We start from the raw sequence: 16,440 nt of genomic DNA on the forward strand, positions 1-16,440 counted from the left end.
AGTTGGATTTTAGGGTTTTTAGGTTTATGATTTAGGGTTTAAAACACAGGGCTTCTGGGATAAAGTTCAAGGTCAAATTTGGGGTTTGGGTTCATGGCTCAGACTTCTGGTTTAGGGTTTGGGTTCACAGTCAAGGCTTGGTTCACAGTCCAGGCTTCCAGTTCAATTTCGGATTTGGGATTCAGGGTTCTAGTTGGGACCTTAAGGTCAGGTTAGGTTTCAGTGTTAAGGTTAGGATTAGGGATGACACAATTTCTTCAGTTGTCATGGACACAAAATTTCTATCTGAACTTTCTAAATCTGAAATGCATTTTGTCTGGGTGTCAAGAGCTAGTTTGTAATTTAGGATCCCAGTAACTCCCTACTGACAGCATTGTTGTCCTAGAGCCTCCCAGTCATCCAGAAGCAGCATTTATCTTGGCTCAAACATACCCTTGGCAGAGAAGGCCAAACTGGTGCCAAAGTTCGGTTGACTTTACAATGGTAGAGGTGTGAAAACAAATATCAGGGAAATGTTCATGGAAAATGAAACAGGAGACAAATAACTGGTGGACTCTGATTCTTCCACAATAACAAAGACCAAGTCTCCAATAGAATCTGATAATATTCCCTAGGAAGGCCTATGGTCCTCATTACCAGTACTGAAAGAGGGCCCCTGCCCCTGCTTTAAACTAAGAATCACAACAGGACACTTCCTACTTTGTGTCAACAATAAAATTTTATTAGTTGGCTGTTCCAATGTACAATTTGTGGAAGCACTGACAACATTTTCCTTTCCCAAATCCTCATCAACACAGGTAAAATGCAGGCAACATTGTAATGCACTGCGCACTGGAACACCAAATGCAAGGAGGGCTCTGAGAAGCAATAAAAAGGTATCGAAACTCAGAAAATGCACCCTTGATGGGCACTCAATGAGGATCCCTATCCATAAGATCTAACATCTCATCCTATGGAATTCACCCATATAACTCATCAAAAACAACAGCCTGCTGACCACCATAACCACCTCACCATTGACCTCTAGGCTTGTAAATACACATTCCAACCACTAGAGACACACTTCTCAGCAGCAGAACGGGTCTTGCCCACTCTGGTGGACCAACTTTTAGAGTGAAGCCAAAAACTCCCAGTCCTTGGAAATCCCAGCCATTAGGACACAGTCACAGAAACCACACCCTTAACTCAATAAAGGACAGACATTTCATGAAGCGGAGGATAGAGATCAACTCCACTCCCATGAAGTAACTCTACAGTTCACTCCAGATCTGTCCCCTTCCCAGGATCACATGGGACACTGCATTCTTCCATTAATCCATCCTCAGAACAAAACCATGAACTGTCCTCATCAGTTCTGGGTGCAGGCTTACAGTGAGCCCTGCAAAAGCCAGACACCTTCTTGAGAGCACTCAGCCTCTCACGCCTCTCCTAGCAGATGACTTGACTTCCATACCAACTGGAGAATACTTGGAACAAGTCTTGCCATACTCCATGCAAAAGGCATATTCTCTGTCTGCAAAATGATGGATGATGAAATGCCATGGATTCCCCACACCTTCTTGAACGTAGATAATGTGGAGATAGAGCTTGGCCAGAGCTATCATCCCCAAACCCCCCCCCCCCCTCCCTCCCCCGCCACCACACACACACACCCTTCCCTTGTGCACTCCAGACCAGTTTCCATCCACTTTGTTCATTCTCAGGCATTGTCTCTGCACTGCAGTACAGCAGAACTGAGGTGCTGGGGCTGAGGTACTAGGTGCTAAGCCAGCACCTTGGACACACTTACTATTAGAAATTAATATTCGTTTTATTAACAGATGCATCCCAGAAGAAATTGCCACCATGGCCATTAGAAAAATCATTACCACAGAGATCCTAACAACCAGGGCCAATTTCCACAGCTCCACTCCCTGGCTCCAGGGATTGGCTCATCCATGAGCATGTGACCTGGTCCCAGCAAATAAGGTGGGAGGAACCTTGGGTCTCAGCCTTCAGGGTCAAGTGTGGGTGGTAGCCCCACCAGGCCAGGGGCTTTCCCATCAAGTGTGGGTGGTAGCCCCACCCAGGCCAGGGGCTTTCCCATCACAACTGCAGAAGTGGCCTAGGCCAGGCCCATGCCAGTGCCACAGAGGGCCCAGGAAGCCAGGTGCTCCATAACATTGCTGAGGGCTCAATCAGACTTGTCCTGAAGCCCACACATGCTAGATCCTCCACAAACTCAGGAGAACCCCAAATGTGCTCATGGTCTTGGCCTGAACAAAATGAGCATCAGTGTGGTATAGAACCCACATTATACCCGCCAGGCAATGGGAACTAACTCAGCCAAACATGGAAGTCAACCACAGACAAACGTGTTGTAGGAAGCTCAATGCCTACAGAGAAATGGAGAGGAATTCCTGAGGTCTTAATCATTGGCCAATCTCACTCTCATCTTTTTTTCCTTTCATGTGCAGGGGCCGGGGTCAGGCAGGATAGATCCCGGTGTCTTCCTACTCTTCCACTGGAAAAGAAGAACCCTCTACCCTTCATCCATTGTGTTGCAGATCTGCGGTGTGGGAAGCTACCACCCATCGGTCAAATGGGCCTCCCCTGTATTCTGTCAATCAAGTGTGTCTGGAACATTAGTTATGGATGGTCTATGGCTGCTTTCAAACCACAATGCAAGAGTGGAATCATTGTCAGAGACACCACGTGGACTGCAACATCTAACAGAAATATTTACAGAAGACTTCCCAGAAAACTCTGTGATGATCCCTGTTCTCAAAGATCCTAGGCTCATGTCCCTTCTTTGAGAAGAACATAGCGCCTTCTGGGTCAAATCTAATTTCTTCACCCCCACAGGCAAGGACTTCCATCCTTATAGCCAGAACTCCATCTCCATCCTCCTCTACTGACACCTTGAATGGCACGTCTACAGGTCTGCAGCCCAATGGGAATTCACTGTTGTTTCTATGGCAGTGATGCTCCAAAATGAAGGTGTGTGAACTTGTGAAGGTGAGCGTGTGTTTCCTCTTCGGTAGCCAGAGTGTGCAAGGAGGATACAATACAATAGCGTGCTTTCTATCCCAAAGCAGTGGCCACGCAATGTGGTGCCATCATGATCTCAGACGGAAGCCACCTTCATAGAATAAACTTCATCTGGGAGGACTTCCAAGTCCCTTGCCCTGGACAGTAGGTTCCACTGAGACTGGGGGCACACAGAGGGACAGAGACCCCCCCCCCCCGCCCACCAGGGTTTTGAAGGACACTTGCTTTTCCAGGACAAAAGATCCTGAAACCATTCATTGGCCTGTCATCCAGTCAGACATCTCTGAGAGAGATCTACTCCAAGCAAAAAAGACAGACAATGAATGACAGCCTTGTGTGACAAGTGCCATGACAGGAGACACTCAGGAGGACTGGGAGTGTGCACGGTTTTCCAGACCTGGGGGTAGGGGGGGCAGGAATCCTCCAGGATCACCCCTGAACACCGGCCAAGCTGCTCTCTACTCCCATCCAGAGAGCCTGTGGCAGCGCGTACCACACGCCTAGGCCCTAACCCTAGGTTGGGTTCTCAGACTTTCGTCCCCAGAGGCCTGGCCCCCAAGCCATCCAGACTGGTGACCCCTGAGCCACAACCCAGGAGTCTGCCTGCTACCCAAGAGGAAACCGTGGCCCTTGGAGCTGCATAGAACCGTCAGAGTGGGAGCCACCTGCATGCATCCCTGAGGCCACATCCACACTCTGCAGTCCCTCAGGCCACAAACCCGAGCCCAATGCCCCTTCTGATGCCCAGTATCACTCAGCCCCCCTGGAAATCTCAACTCAGTGCCAGCAGATTGAACCTGCCATGCCCCTAGGCCCACCCTAGCATTAGGTTGGATTTTCAGACTTCCAGTCCCAGAGGTCTGGCCACTGAAGCCCTACAGATTGGGGACTGCTAAGCCATACCAAAGGACTCAGCGTGCCACCCAGGAGGAAACTGCACCTTTGGGAGCTGCGTGAAACACTCAGAATGGGAGAAACCTGCATGCCCCCCTTAAACCAACCCCATCTTTGGCGCCCACTTGGCCATAATAACATCATCTGATGTGCCACGTAACTGCCATCCTCAACTCAGCCATGCTGTGAGCCCGATTTAGTGCCGGTAGATCCCGTCTCCCATGCCCCTAGGCTCTAACACTAAAGCTAGATTGGGTGTCAGGATTCCAAGCCCAGAGGCCTGGCCATCAAGCCCTCAAACTGGGGACCCTCATGAAACACCCCAGGACTCCAATGGCAACCCAGGAGGAAACCGTGCCTTTGGAGCTGCACAGATCCCTAAGGGCTGGAGAACCATACATGCTCACCTGAGGCCACCCCCAGGATTGGTGGACCCCCTGACCATAAACCCGGAATCTGACATGACCACTGACAACTACCCTCAACTCAGGGGCTGCGGGAGTCCACCTTAGCACCCGAAGATCGGGCCTGTGATGCCCCTTAGCCCTAACGCTAACCTTAGGCTGGGTATTTAGGCTTCTGTTCCCAGAGGCCTGGCCCCAAAGCCCTCCAGATTGGGGACCCCTGAGCCACAACCCAGGACTCTGTCACCCAGAAGGAAATCATGCCATTTGGACCTGTGTAGAACCCTCAGAGCAGCAGAAACCTGCATGCTCCCTAGAATCCACCCCCACTTTCGGTGACCCGCTCTGGCCACAAACTGAGAGACTGATGTGCCGCCTGACACATGCCCTCAACTTGGCCTGCCGGGGAGTCCACTTCAGCTGATAATTCAAGCCCACCATGCCCTTAGGCCCTAGCCCTAATCCTAGTTTGAATTTTCAGGCTACGGTCCACAGAGTCCTGGCCTAAAAGCCCTGCAGATTTGGGATGCCTGAGCCACACCGCAGGACTCGGCCTGCCACCCAGGAGGAAACCGTGCTATTTGGAGATGCGCAAAACCCTAAGGCCTGGAACAACTTGCATGCCCACCTGAGGCCACCCCTAGGATCTGCGCCCCTGCCCCCCCACCCCCGGGCACAAACCTGGAATCTGACTTGCCTCCTGACAACTGCCCTCAACTCAGGGACTGCGGGAGCCCACCTTAGAGCAGGCAGATCGGGCCTGTGATACCCTTGGACCTAACCGTAACCCTAGGTTGGGTTTTGGGGCTTCTGTTCCCAGAGTCCTCCAGACTGGGGACCACTGAGCCACAATCCAGAACTCAGTCTGCCACCCAGGAGGAAATCATGTCATTTGGAGATGCGCAGAACCCTCCGAGCTGGAGAAACCTGCATGACCTCCTTGGGCCATCCCCATTTTTGGCAGACCCCACTGGCCACAAACCCAAAGACTGATGTACTGCCTAACACACACCCTCAACCCTCATGGGGAACCCACCTCAGTGCAGACAGATCCAGTCTGCCATGCCGCTAGACCCTAACCCTAACCCTAGGGTGTTTTCTGGCTCCTATCCCCAGAGTCCTGGACCCACGCCCTCCATATTGGGGACCCCTGAGCCACACCACAGAACTCCACCTGCCCCCCAGAAGGAAACTGTGTGAAACCCACAGGTCAGGAGAAACCTGCATGCTCACCTGAGGCCACCCCACATTTGGCAGACCCCTGGATACAAACGCACAGCCAGGTGCATCCTGACTCCCGCCCTCAACTTAACTACCTGGGAAACTCACTTCAGCTCTTGGCAGAAGGGACCACCATGACCCTTGGCCCTAATTGTAACCCAAAGTCCTGGTCTCCAAGCCCTCCATTTGGGTACCCCAAGCCACTCTGCAGGACTCCACCTGCCCACCAGAAAGAAACCATGCCATTTGGAGCAGCGCAAAACCCTCAGAGCTGGAATAACCTGCATGGCCCCTTAGGGCCTCTACATCAGCGGTGCCCTTATTTTATGGATGATAAGTGGAATTTAGGAAATAAGACAGAGGATCATGGGGGAAGAGAGGGAAAAAGGAAGCAAGATAAAACCAGAGAGGGATACAAAGCATAAGAGACACTTAAACTCAGGAACCCACAGGGAATCTGAAGGGGGACAGGGGTGAGGGAATGGGGTGGCGGGGTGATGGGCTCAGGGAGGGTATGTGCTGTGGTGAGCACTGTGTGCTGTATAAAATGGAAGGAAGGAACACAAACATGTACCTTTGAAACAAATAACACATGATATCATAATTTAAAAAGAAGTGAAGCGGCCCCTGGGTGGCTCAGTGGGTTAAGCCTCTGCCTTTGGCTCAGGTCATGATCCCAGGGTCCTGGGAATGAGCCCCACATTGGGCTGTCTGCAAGGCAGGGAGGCTGCTTCCCTTCCTCTCTCTCCTACTTGTGATCTCTCTGTCAAATAAATAAATAAAATCTTAAAAAAAAAAAAAAAAGGAAGTGAAAGATAAACTTTTAGAATACAAATGTAAACTACATAAAAATAAATAAATAATCTCATTGATAGAAAGCAAGCAAGTGACTAAGCCACCTGGAGTCACCACACTCCAATGTCCAGCTAGATTACAAAGCCGTTGTCATCAAACAGTGTGGTACTGGTATAAAAACAGACACACAGGACAATGGAACAGAACAGAAAGCTCGGAAACTGACAATCATAGTACTTCTGGCAAAGTTCATTCATTTGTATATTAAAGGTATATTTAAACTTAGCTCTGATAGAATGATTAACTCTGAATGGGAATTTATAATATTGATGTCCTGTTCCAACATTTGCTTTCAATAAATGCATTTTTTAAAGATTTTATTTATTATTTGTTTGACAGACAGAGATCACATGTAGGCAGAGAGGCAGGGGGGTGGGGGAAGCAGGCTCCCTGCTGAGCAGAGAGGCTAATGCGGGGCTTGATCCCAATACCCTGAGATCATGACCTGAGCTGAAGGCAGAGGCTTTAACCCACTGAGCCACCCAGGCGCCCCATTTTTTAAATATGCTGTTTTATATACATACATATTATAAAATAAGGATGATTTAAAATCCACACTTTTGGGTGCCTGGGTTGCTCAGTGGGTTAAGCCGCTGCCTTCAGCTCAGGTCATGATCTCAGGGTCATGGGATTGAGTCCTGCATCAGGCTCTCTGCTCAGCAGGGAACCTGATTCCCTCTCCCTCTCTCTCTCTGCCTAACTTCTCTGTCGACTTGTGATCTCTGTCTGTCAAATAAACAAATAAAATCTTTTAAAAATAAATAAATAAAATCCACACTTCTAGGAAAAGTTAAATTCACTTTAATAAACCTACCACAGAAAAGGAAATATAGATATCCATTATCACAGGTGAGAACATCACAAAAGAGGACAATCAGACACAATCTGGTGTCTGACGGAAGAACAGAACACTACTTAAGTAGTCTGCCCAAATGTTCAACCTGGTGAAAGCTATAGATCCTGCTAGTCATTTTCAAAAACACAAATGCCAGAGAGAAGTCCTACCAAAGAGTATGACAACATCATCAATGAAGACCACACTGCATATATTCCGACAGGAAAAATATTTTCCCAACAAATAAACTGTAAAACCACAAAGAAAAAAGAAAAGAAAAAAAAGGAAAAGGAGAGCCATCAGAAACTAACCCACACATGTACGGTCTTAACTTATGACACAGCAGAAAATATACAATGGGAAAAGGACTGTCTCCTCAGTGACCGGTACTGGGAAATCTGGACACTAAATGAGGGAGAATGTGACTGGATCACTTTCTTACACCGCACATACACATTATGAATGGATGAATGATTTGACCATAAGAACTGAATCTATAATCCAGGTAGTAAGTTTCTCCATATTGGTTTGGGGGAAGAGCCTCTTAACATCAGACACGGAAAGCAAAGGCAACAAAAGCAATAATAAACAAGTGGGAGAACATCAGACTGAAATATCTGCATGACAAAAGAACACATCAAATCCTTAAAGGCAAACTCCCCAAGGAGAAAAAATATCTATCTGCACATCCTATGTGTGAGAAGAGGCTAATATCCAAAATATACAAAACACTCCAAATCCAAACAAAAACTGGAGAGAATGTGTGAATACTTTCCAAAGATAGCATACAGGTGGCCAACAGACACAGAGAAAGTTGTTCAACGTCACTAACCGTCATCAGGGAAATGAGTCAAACCGCAATCAGCTGTCACCTCACAACCGTGGGAACGGCAGTCATCCCAGAGACAGACACCAGTGTGGTCAAGGGTGTGTAGACAAGGGGACCCTGTGCACTGTTGGTGGGAATGGAAATGGGTGCAGCCACTGTGACAAAATCTATGGAGTTTCTGAAAAAAATTAGTACAACTAACACATGACTTGGTAATTTCTCTACTGAGTATTTCTTTGGAGAACACAAAAACACTCCCTCCAAAAGAGAGATGCACTCCCATCTTCACGGCAGCATTATTCACAATAACCAGACATGGAAACATTGACCTTGGGAGCATTATGCTAAGTAATTCAGACACAGCAAGACAAACACCAGAGACTCTCATGGACATTCCACATGGAAAAAAATACTGACCACATAGATAATGAGAACAGATGAGTGGTTCCAGATTCAGGGATGGTGGGGGGAAATGAGTGAAGGTAGTCAAAGGTGCCACGTTTGAGTGATAAAATCCGCAAATCTGCAGCATGGAGATGAAAGCTAACACTGGAGGATGGGGTAAAGGCTCCACCACTACTTGAAAGTACAGTGTTCCTAGGAAACCTTTCACAGCAGAATGGTGTAAATGGAAAAAGGAATGAACATTTATTTCTACAGAAAAATGAGTGACTATGCCCAGACACCAAAAGTTCCTTCTCTTTGGCTCTTCTTAGGCTTCAGGACACAACATCCTAACAGATGCCCAAAATAAATGAAGATAAAGCACAGCAGATGCTCACAGACATAATTCAAAGTGCTGGTGGCTGGACATGGAGAGCAGTGCCCAGGAAGGAGCTGGTTGGGGTGCACACTGCCTCTGTCTGTAGTGGTTCCCCATAAAACAAATGTTGAACATCATGCCCACTTCCTTACTTTTTCCATAAGAGAGAAATCCTCTTCAGGTTTCTTCCTGCTATTGGAGCTGCGTAATAACAATGATCTTTCAAAAAGGCCAAGTGTCTTACCATGAACTTTGAGAAAAGTTGGGTAGACTTGTACTTGTACTTGAAAGGGGTAGAAGTTCAGAGTTCTCCCAGATACAAACATCAGCAGATCCACTGTGAAAGGCACCTTCATCAGAAGATGGAACACAGGATACCTCCTTCCCCCAGAAACCTCCTCCTTCACCTAGCTTGGGACAACCCACAAGAGCCCAGACTTACCTCAATTACTCCTTTCCTCTATTACCAATATCAAACCCATCAGCAAATCCTGTGAGCGCCATCTTCACTAGGTACCCAGAATGACACTAACCCCTCCTTCCATGGCTGCCTGTCTGGTCCACACTGGAGCCCATTTATTGCCTGACTTCCCGAAAAAGCTTCATCATTGACCTCCCTTGCCCATCCTCAACCCTGCCTCATCTGTTCTCAACAGAGTAGCCAGGATGGCCCAGTGAAACAGGGTCCCATGTCACCTTCCTGAAGTCATATCCTAAGATGTCTCCTGTGGCCACAGGGCTTGCTACTCCTGGACATACCTGGTATGCTCCTGCCCCAAGGACTTTGCATATGCTTTCCCTTCCATTTAGAAGACTCTTCATCTGATATTACCCATCTTTTTCTGAACTGATTCAAGAATCAACTTCCTATTGAAGACCTACCTCACTAGGTAGGCCTAGTGAGGCCTAGTGGCGGTGGCAAGGACCACTGCCAACTCCCCCCCACCTTCAGCACCCCAGCCCTGTCTCCTGCTTTCTCTTTCCATACCAGTTATCACAGTCACCAGGCCATCTCAGCAAGGGGGAAATGGATCCCTACTCAGATGGTTTCACCACGGACTCCCTCCAATTTCCTAGTCCAGAGCCCTGGGGGAAAAGGTGACCAGAGCTCTTGCACAGCCAGGGTGCCCGAGACAATGAGTCACCCTGTGGCACCCTGAAGACCATCAGGAAAATGAGCCATAAGAGGAATCCACTTGCACATGAAACCTGAAACCAGACAATTTCCTCTATTCCAGGTGAGCACACACACATTCTCCCATAGCCGGATGTGCTCATCTGAGAAAGCTGAGCAGAGAAGCATCCTAGGGTCCAAATCTCCCTCTGGCCAACGTCCTGGGAAACAAGGTCCTGGGAGGAGGGAGGTCCCTTCTCCCTGCACCAGCCACCTGTGATTGACGTCCGGCATTCTCCTGTGCTGGGGCAGAATGGTGCACCTGTTCCTCTTTCCTGGGATGTCATCACAAACCAGGCCTTGATGCACACTTTTCAGGAAGGAACTTGCAGCAGCAGCAGCAGACTGAACTGCCCACATTCAGTCTCAGTCTCGCACGTCAGACCCCATGTGGAACTAGAGCTTCAAGAAGACTGGTGTGCCCTGTGGCCTTGGAACCTCATGGCAGGAGCTGAGATTTCAGTTCCAAATTAAAACTGGCCTCTTGCACATAGCACAGGAATGTGGAGGATTTCTCAGGGGTGTGGCTCCAGAAGAAGCACTTCTGCTGGTGGAATTCACAGGCACTAGGCAGAGGACACCTGCGGTGCCTCATCTGAGGAAGCAAGGGGCACACTGGGCAAGAACCCATAATGCTTCCTATGGGCTGCCTCCCACCAAGCCCCCTGCTGAGACGAGGGCTGGAGAACCAAACAGGAAGCAAGTTTCCTATCCCATCAGCAGCAGGAGGGCTGGCTGGGGAGCAGAGCCCTGTCCCTGGGGCAAGCTGGCCTGTGTTTCAAGAGGGAAGGACTACCACAGCCTCACAATGTCCCAGCCATCTGATCTGACTCCTCTGCCAGGATCACACCTGCTGACACAGTGACTCCTAAGACCAAGAGACTGCTTTCCTCCCCGGCTCAATGCTGCTCACAGAGAAGCAAACTCCAACCTCGGAAACGTGTTCATCGTTAGCTCTGGAATTCTCTGGGTTTGTCTACACTGGCCCACTGAGGTGTTCCTTCCAGATCATTCCTCCAGTGCCCTATGGTTTCGAGCCACCTTCAAGCTGTCCTTCAAAAGGCAGGAATGGGTCCATTTAGGCAGACCAGCCGAGCAACTCTGAGGGAAACTCAGACAACATCCTCCCTGAACACCAAGGCTTCCAAGTCCAGGCTTCAAACCCTCACTCACCAGGCACAGAGCACCATGTCAGCATGAACACTGCTCTTTAAAGTCTCTTGTCTCCCATTCCTTCAAGTCAGAAAGCAAGCACCAGTCACCACTCTATTTTCCCTTCAGAGAAGTAAGGAAAAGGATAGAATCAGACACTATATGGGCACAGCACACTTCTATCCAAATAGAATTCCGTGTTCTTTCTCATACAGGCATCCTGACATCACCCATACTAATGAGAGGCACCACAAGTTCAGTCCTCATATATATAGTTGACCTTGTGTTTTTCCTTTTGCTATTTGGATCTCAAATTCAGTGTTTATGTTGCTTTCTTAAAATAACAAGAATAATAATGATGTGGTCATGTAAAGGTCTGGGTCTCCATAACCAGACAACACAGCTCTGGTTCAGATAAGGATAAAAACACAACTTCTTCCCAGGAAGCAAAGGTCACACCCTTAGGGATCCTGACAGGCCTCCTGGCTGTTGAGTCCCTTTGCTCCATGGAGTTGTCCGAGTGCAAAGATGCAGGCGCCCCAGGGTTCATTCTGTTTTCTTCATCAGTTTCCCAGTTCAAGTCACAAGGGACTCACTGGGTCAGGTTTCAGGGTCCAGGATGGGCCACCAAGAGAGCAGCAACCCCCACCCCTGCCCAGGGTAGGATAGATGTTCTCTGGGAGCGCAATGAGCCCCTCCCTGAGCTACCCAACAGTCCTCTTCCATGTGTCCTCCTCACAAAGGCAACTGCACCCTGTTAGACCCCCCCCCCCGTGTTTTACTTTAAAAGACATTTTCTAACATTGAACTGTGTTTCACGGAAGAGAAAAACATGAACTCCCACAAGAATTCCTTTAGTATTTCAGATTTGTTTCCCAGTAATTAATTAAACAGGAAATAAAAATGCACAGATCGCCCCTTCCACCAGCAGGTACGAGTCACTGTGGGGACTTAGAGGAAAGCAGAAAATACCAGAGGAACAGATGTTCTGATGCCCCATCATTTCATCATCAAGGTTGTGAAACTCCACACACTCAGAGAAAGAAACGTCTCCAACCCAACGTCTCGGCCTGGCAATTGTGGAGCATCTGAACTGGAGGGACAGGGACAGACGAAGAGCTCGTGTGTGCTGGCTGAGGCCGGTGGCACACAAGGACATGCCCTGCCAGCTCTCCACCTGGGCCTCCCCTGTCCTCAGCCGGGACCCTGCTCACAGCCCTGACCTGTCACAACTATCACACGGGGGACACACAGCCACCCCTGGAGCCGGCCCTGCCCACACCCTTCTGCAGAACATACTCCGCTCTCTTTCAGGACCCCTGGCAGCTCTCCCCAGACCTGGAACCCCCCTGTCTGCTGCAATACTCCAGGAACCCCCCCTCTTGTCACAATGACACTGGCTCAAGGCTTTCATAAATGTGTCGTATTTCTCTCAACTCACTTTCCTACCTGGGCAAACAGTAAGTCACGTATCAATGGAACATGAACATGTTTGGAGATCTGAGTCTTTCACTGCAGCCTTCTGAGGACTCCTTGTGCAGTAAATACCACAGCCTATGACAGGGGTTATGAAACTATTATTTAGAGAATAATACAGCCCAAATCATCTCATTGTTAGTTGCTCTGCATTAGCCCGAAAGTTTCTGTGTAAAAGCCTTTCCACAGACGTTACCTTCCAGCAATTTCACAAGGAGAAACAAATTCTGTGGGATAAGCTCACTCACCCAGCGGCAAGCTGTTTCAGAAGTCACCCCAGGGGTCCTGGAGTCCGCCAAGCCCCTTGACGCCAGCAGCGTGTCTCTATCCAGGAGAATTCAGACTCTCCTTCTGACTCCACCACCAAAGAAACTACAGCGAAAAGTACGGCACGTCAAAATATCTAGATGGTACACTGAGTCAAACTAGAAAGCCAAACTTCACTTTTAAACAGTAAAGGCCTACTTTGAATCATTTTGAATTTTCTCTCTACCTTAATCGGAATCTTGTGATGAAAACACTGATCAGCTATGAAACATCACCTTTGACAAATGACAAGACATCATCCATGTCTCTATCTGGCCGCAAAAAGCCTCCTAAATCTAGATGCTGGCCATTCGCCCAAGTGAATAAGCACTGTTAGATGAAGGACTAAATTATATGTTAAAACCGCACAAAGAACAAATCTCATCTTCCTTCTCTTAGACAAGTGATTTCCTAGGAAACAGGTGTTCAGATTACATTTTGTAAGCAGGAAATGAACAGAGAAAATGGGATTCCCTGGGATGTTCTACCTGCAGGGAAACTAAGTAACTCTCACACCAAATGCAGAATGCGGACAGATACTTCAGTTTGACTTCATGGCTCAACTAGAAAAAAGACAAAAGTCCAGGAGATTTTGGTTAAAAAGAAGTCTTACCTCCTGTTCTGACACGTAAGTGACATTGCACCCAATGTAAGTCGCGGATCTAGCCCTGCATCTGGCTCCCTGCTCAGCAGGAAGCCTGCTTCTCCCTCTCCCCCACTCCCTCCCCGCTTGTGTTCCCTCTCTGTATGCCTCCCTCTGTCAAATAATAAATAAAATCTGGAGGGAGGGGAGGGAGGAAATGCAGTGGTTGCCCACATTTCCAAGGCAATTTTAAGACCCAAAAAGTAATGCTCTAAGTGGAAGGAGCTTCACCTTCTGGTCTCACCCATGAAGTGGATAGTGCTTCTCAGACCCTCCAAAAATCCTTCTAGGATGAGCCCATTTGAGCTGGAATATATATTCACATGCTTAGCTCTGCAGGGAAGCTCCGGGATGAACCAGAACCACCGCCCTTCTGTGCTGCTGGAGTGGTGAACCAGGAACATCGATTTTTCACCTAAAAAGAAAACATATTGTTATTGTCAACACTAAAGAAACAAACCCTTTTAAACATTTTAGAGAGAAAAGAAGAGGGTTTTATTCAAACCCAAGTCAGGTCAGCAGCCTGGGAGACACAATCTTCACAAGAAAGGGAGTGCTTCGGGGGAGGAACATTTGGGGCAGGTTTCTATATTCCTTCTATTTTGTTTTACATACAGTTACACGTCATCATGAGGAAGAACAATTCCGAAAGTTACAGACTTTTTCATATGTTTTCAGTATGTGCAAGTCAGTTTGACTTTAATCTTATGCGATCAGGAGAGGGGTTTTTTTTGTTTGTTTTGTTTTTTAATCTTTATGTTTGCAATGGTATTTGGGGGGCTCTCTTTTTCTTCTCAAAGGAGATATACAACATGTGCTTGGAGCAGAGATAGGGCCCATGTTCTGAGGTTTTGTCCAGTCATTTTGAGCTTGGTAAAATGTTAAAGGATGGCTTTCCTGGGAGCCCAGGATCTGGGCCCATGGATGGTAAAAGAAATATTTCCATTATCATTCTAATTACTACTAAAAAGAGGAACTTGAGAAAAATTCACCTTTAACAATCCCACTAAGAAATCAAAATGATGGGGCACCTGGATGGTTCAGTGGGTTAAAGCCTCTGCCCTTCAGCTCAGGTCAGAATTTGAGACCCTCCCAACATCTTAGAGATGTCTGGCACCATTTCCTTGGACTACAGAATAAAACAGAGTAGCTCACTGTCACAACACTAATTGAAACATGAAGTCCCCCTAAAGCTTGGACACACAGTATTAGTTCTTACCCTGCAGATTTTGGCTAATGTAAGTCATAGTTATACCATATAAACACTACAATGGTTGGGAAGTAAGTAATCATGGGTAAGGGAACAGTTTAGTAATGTTTAAAAGCATTGTCTCTTTCTGGCCTGCCAGGTCTCAGCATTGTCTCAAAAAAATAAATAAATAAATAAATAAATAAATAAATAAATAAATAAAAATAAAAGCATTGTCTCACTTTGTAGAAGAGGCTGAACTGAGTGTTTTTAAATACTATTTCAGACCTGTCTTGCAGCACACTCTGAACATACCAGAACCTGAATCAATTTTTAAAAGATAGTTCTTTCAGTAACTTTAATATCAGAAAAATATTATAATGTCTCTATTCCTAGGGATCTTTGCATATCTTACTCAGAGGCCCTCCACGCTTCACGATCATGATGGGCAGAGGTAAAAAGGCCAGCTGAATTCCTTCCAGTTGACCACACAACAAGAAAATCCTGAGACTTGAGATGTTTCCAGATCAAGAAGACCAGAGATAAGAGGAAAATAGTGCCATGTATGGACTAACAAGGGATTTGGAGTCAAGTTTGGGGATCCCACTTAGGTTTCTGACACTCAAATTTTCTGTGACTTGAATCCTCTCTGAGCCCCTATCTAGCCATCTAGAAAATGTGACTAATAATATCTACATCATAGTCTGGAAGTTTAAGAGGGAGAATTCCACAAAGAGCCGGAGAGATGGTTCTCAAGAGGAGGTGCTCAGGAAGCCATGATTACTATTGCTTTTCCAGAAGAAAGAACACATGTTGAATCCAAATTTCTAAGAGGTGACTCACAAGATGATTTTCAAGTCTTAAGGAAGGTCAAGAACCTGTTATTTCACTCAGAAAGCATCTGTTGGACTGGTGAGGACAATACAATAGCACCATCATCACTAGGAGTGGGGAACTTCCCATTTCCATAAGGCCCTCTTGTCCCTCTTAGCTCAGAGCTACCAGAAAGGGCAGCTGTGCAGGGACCACAGGCCAAGGCTGCCAGGTGTGGCTGGGATAGACAAAACGCTGACTTAAGACTCAACTCCTGTCTAGCTAATCATACTGCTTTTCACAGAGTGCCATTGTCTGTGAGCTCCAATGTAGGAAAGGTAGAGAATTTCCCTTGTGATTCCCTCTCTGGCCCTTAAAATATGTAGCAAAGTTAACATTTAATTTTTAGACATGGAGGTTTTCTTTTCATTATGCCTATGGCTCAATTCTCCTGTGGCCTAAGAATATAATCTAGTTCATTTCAGGCTTTAAGATATGTAGACTTGCTTCATGGCCTAACATTTCACCTACTTGGAGAAATATCTTAGGACCACTTGAAAATAATATATTCTGTACTTAACGTGTAATGTTCCATATATGCAAATTAGGTCACATTTGTTACCAATGTTTCATCTGCTTTTTCTTTCAGATATTGAGAAAGGTATATTAAAGTCTTCAAACAATGCTACTCTAGTCAACACCGCATTGGAGAATCTACCAAGTGTTATAAGGCGAGAGAAACAAAAAGAATAAAAAATGAGGGGATAATTGTGACTATTCACAGATCATATGAGGGTGTACATAGAAAATATAAAATAGTCCAAAAATACACTATCAGAATTAAAAATGGAAAACT

The 16,440-nt window shown here is 47.0% G+C and overlaps 1 long non-coding RNA gene across 2 annotated transcripts in view; it reads right to left on the minus strand.

Moving 5' to 3' along the window:
* Positions 1-13,072: 13,072 nt before the first annotated feature.
* The window catches only part of LOC132020805 (uncharacterized), a 55,129-nt gene continuing 51,761 nt past the window's right edge, over positions 13,073-16,440 (minus strand). The window contains exons 4-5 of one of the 2 annotated variants that reach the window (XR_009405090.1): positions 13,814-13,997; positions 13,073-13,502 (exon numbers count right to left, since the gene is read on the minus strand). This is a non-coding gene — a long non-coding RNA (uncharacterized LOC132020805). The other variant, XR_009405089.1, reaches the window with a different exon arrangement.

This window comes from Mustela nigripes, chromosome 6, assembly GCF_022355385.1.
Source record: "Mustela nigripes isolate SB6536 chromosome 6, MUSNIG.SB6536, whole genome shotgun sequence".
Lineage (NCBI taxonomy): Eukaryota > Metazoa > Chordata > Mammalia > Carnivora > Mustelidae > Mustela > Mustela nigripes.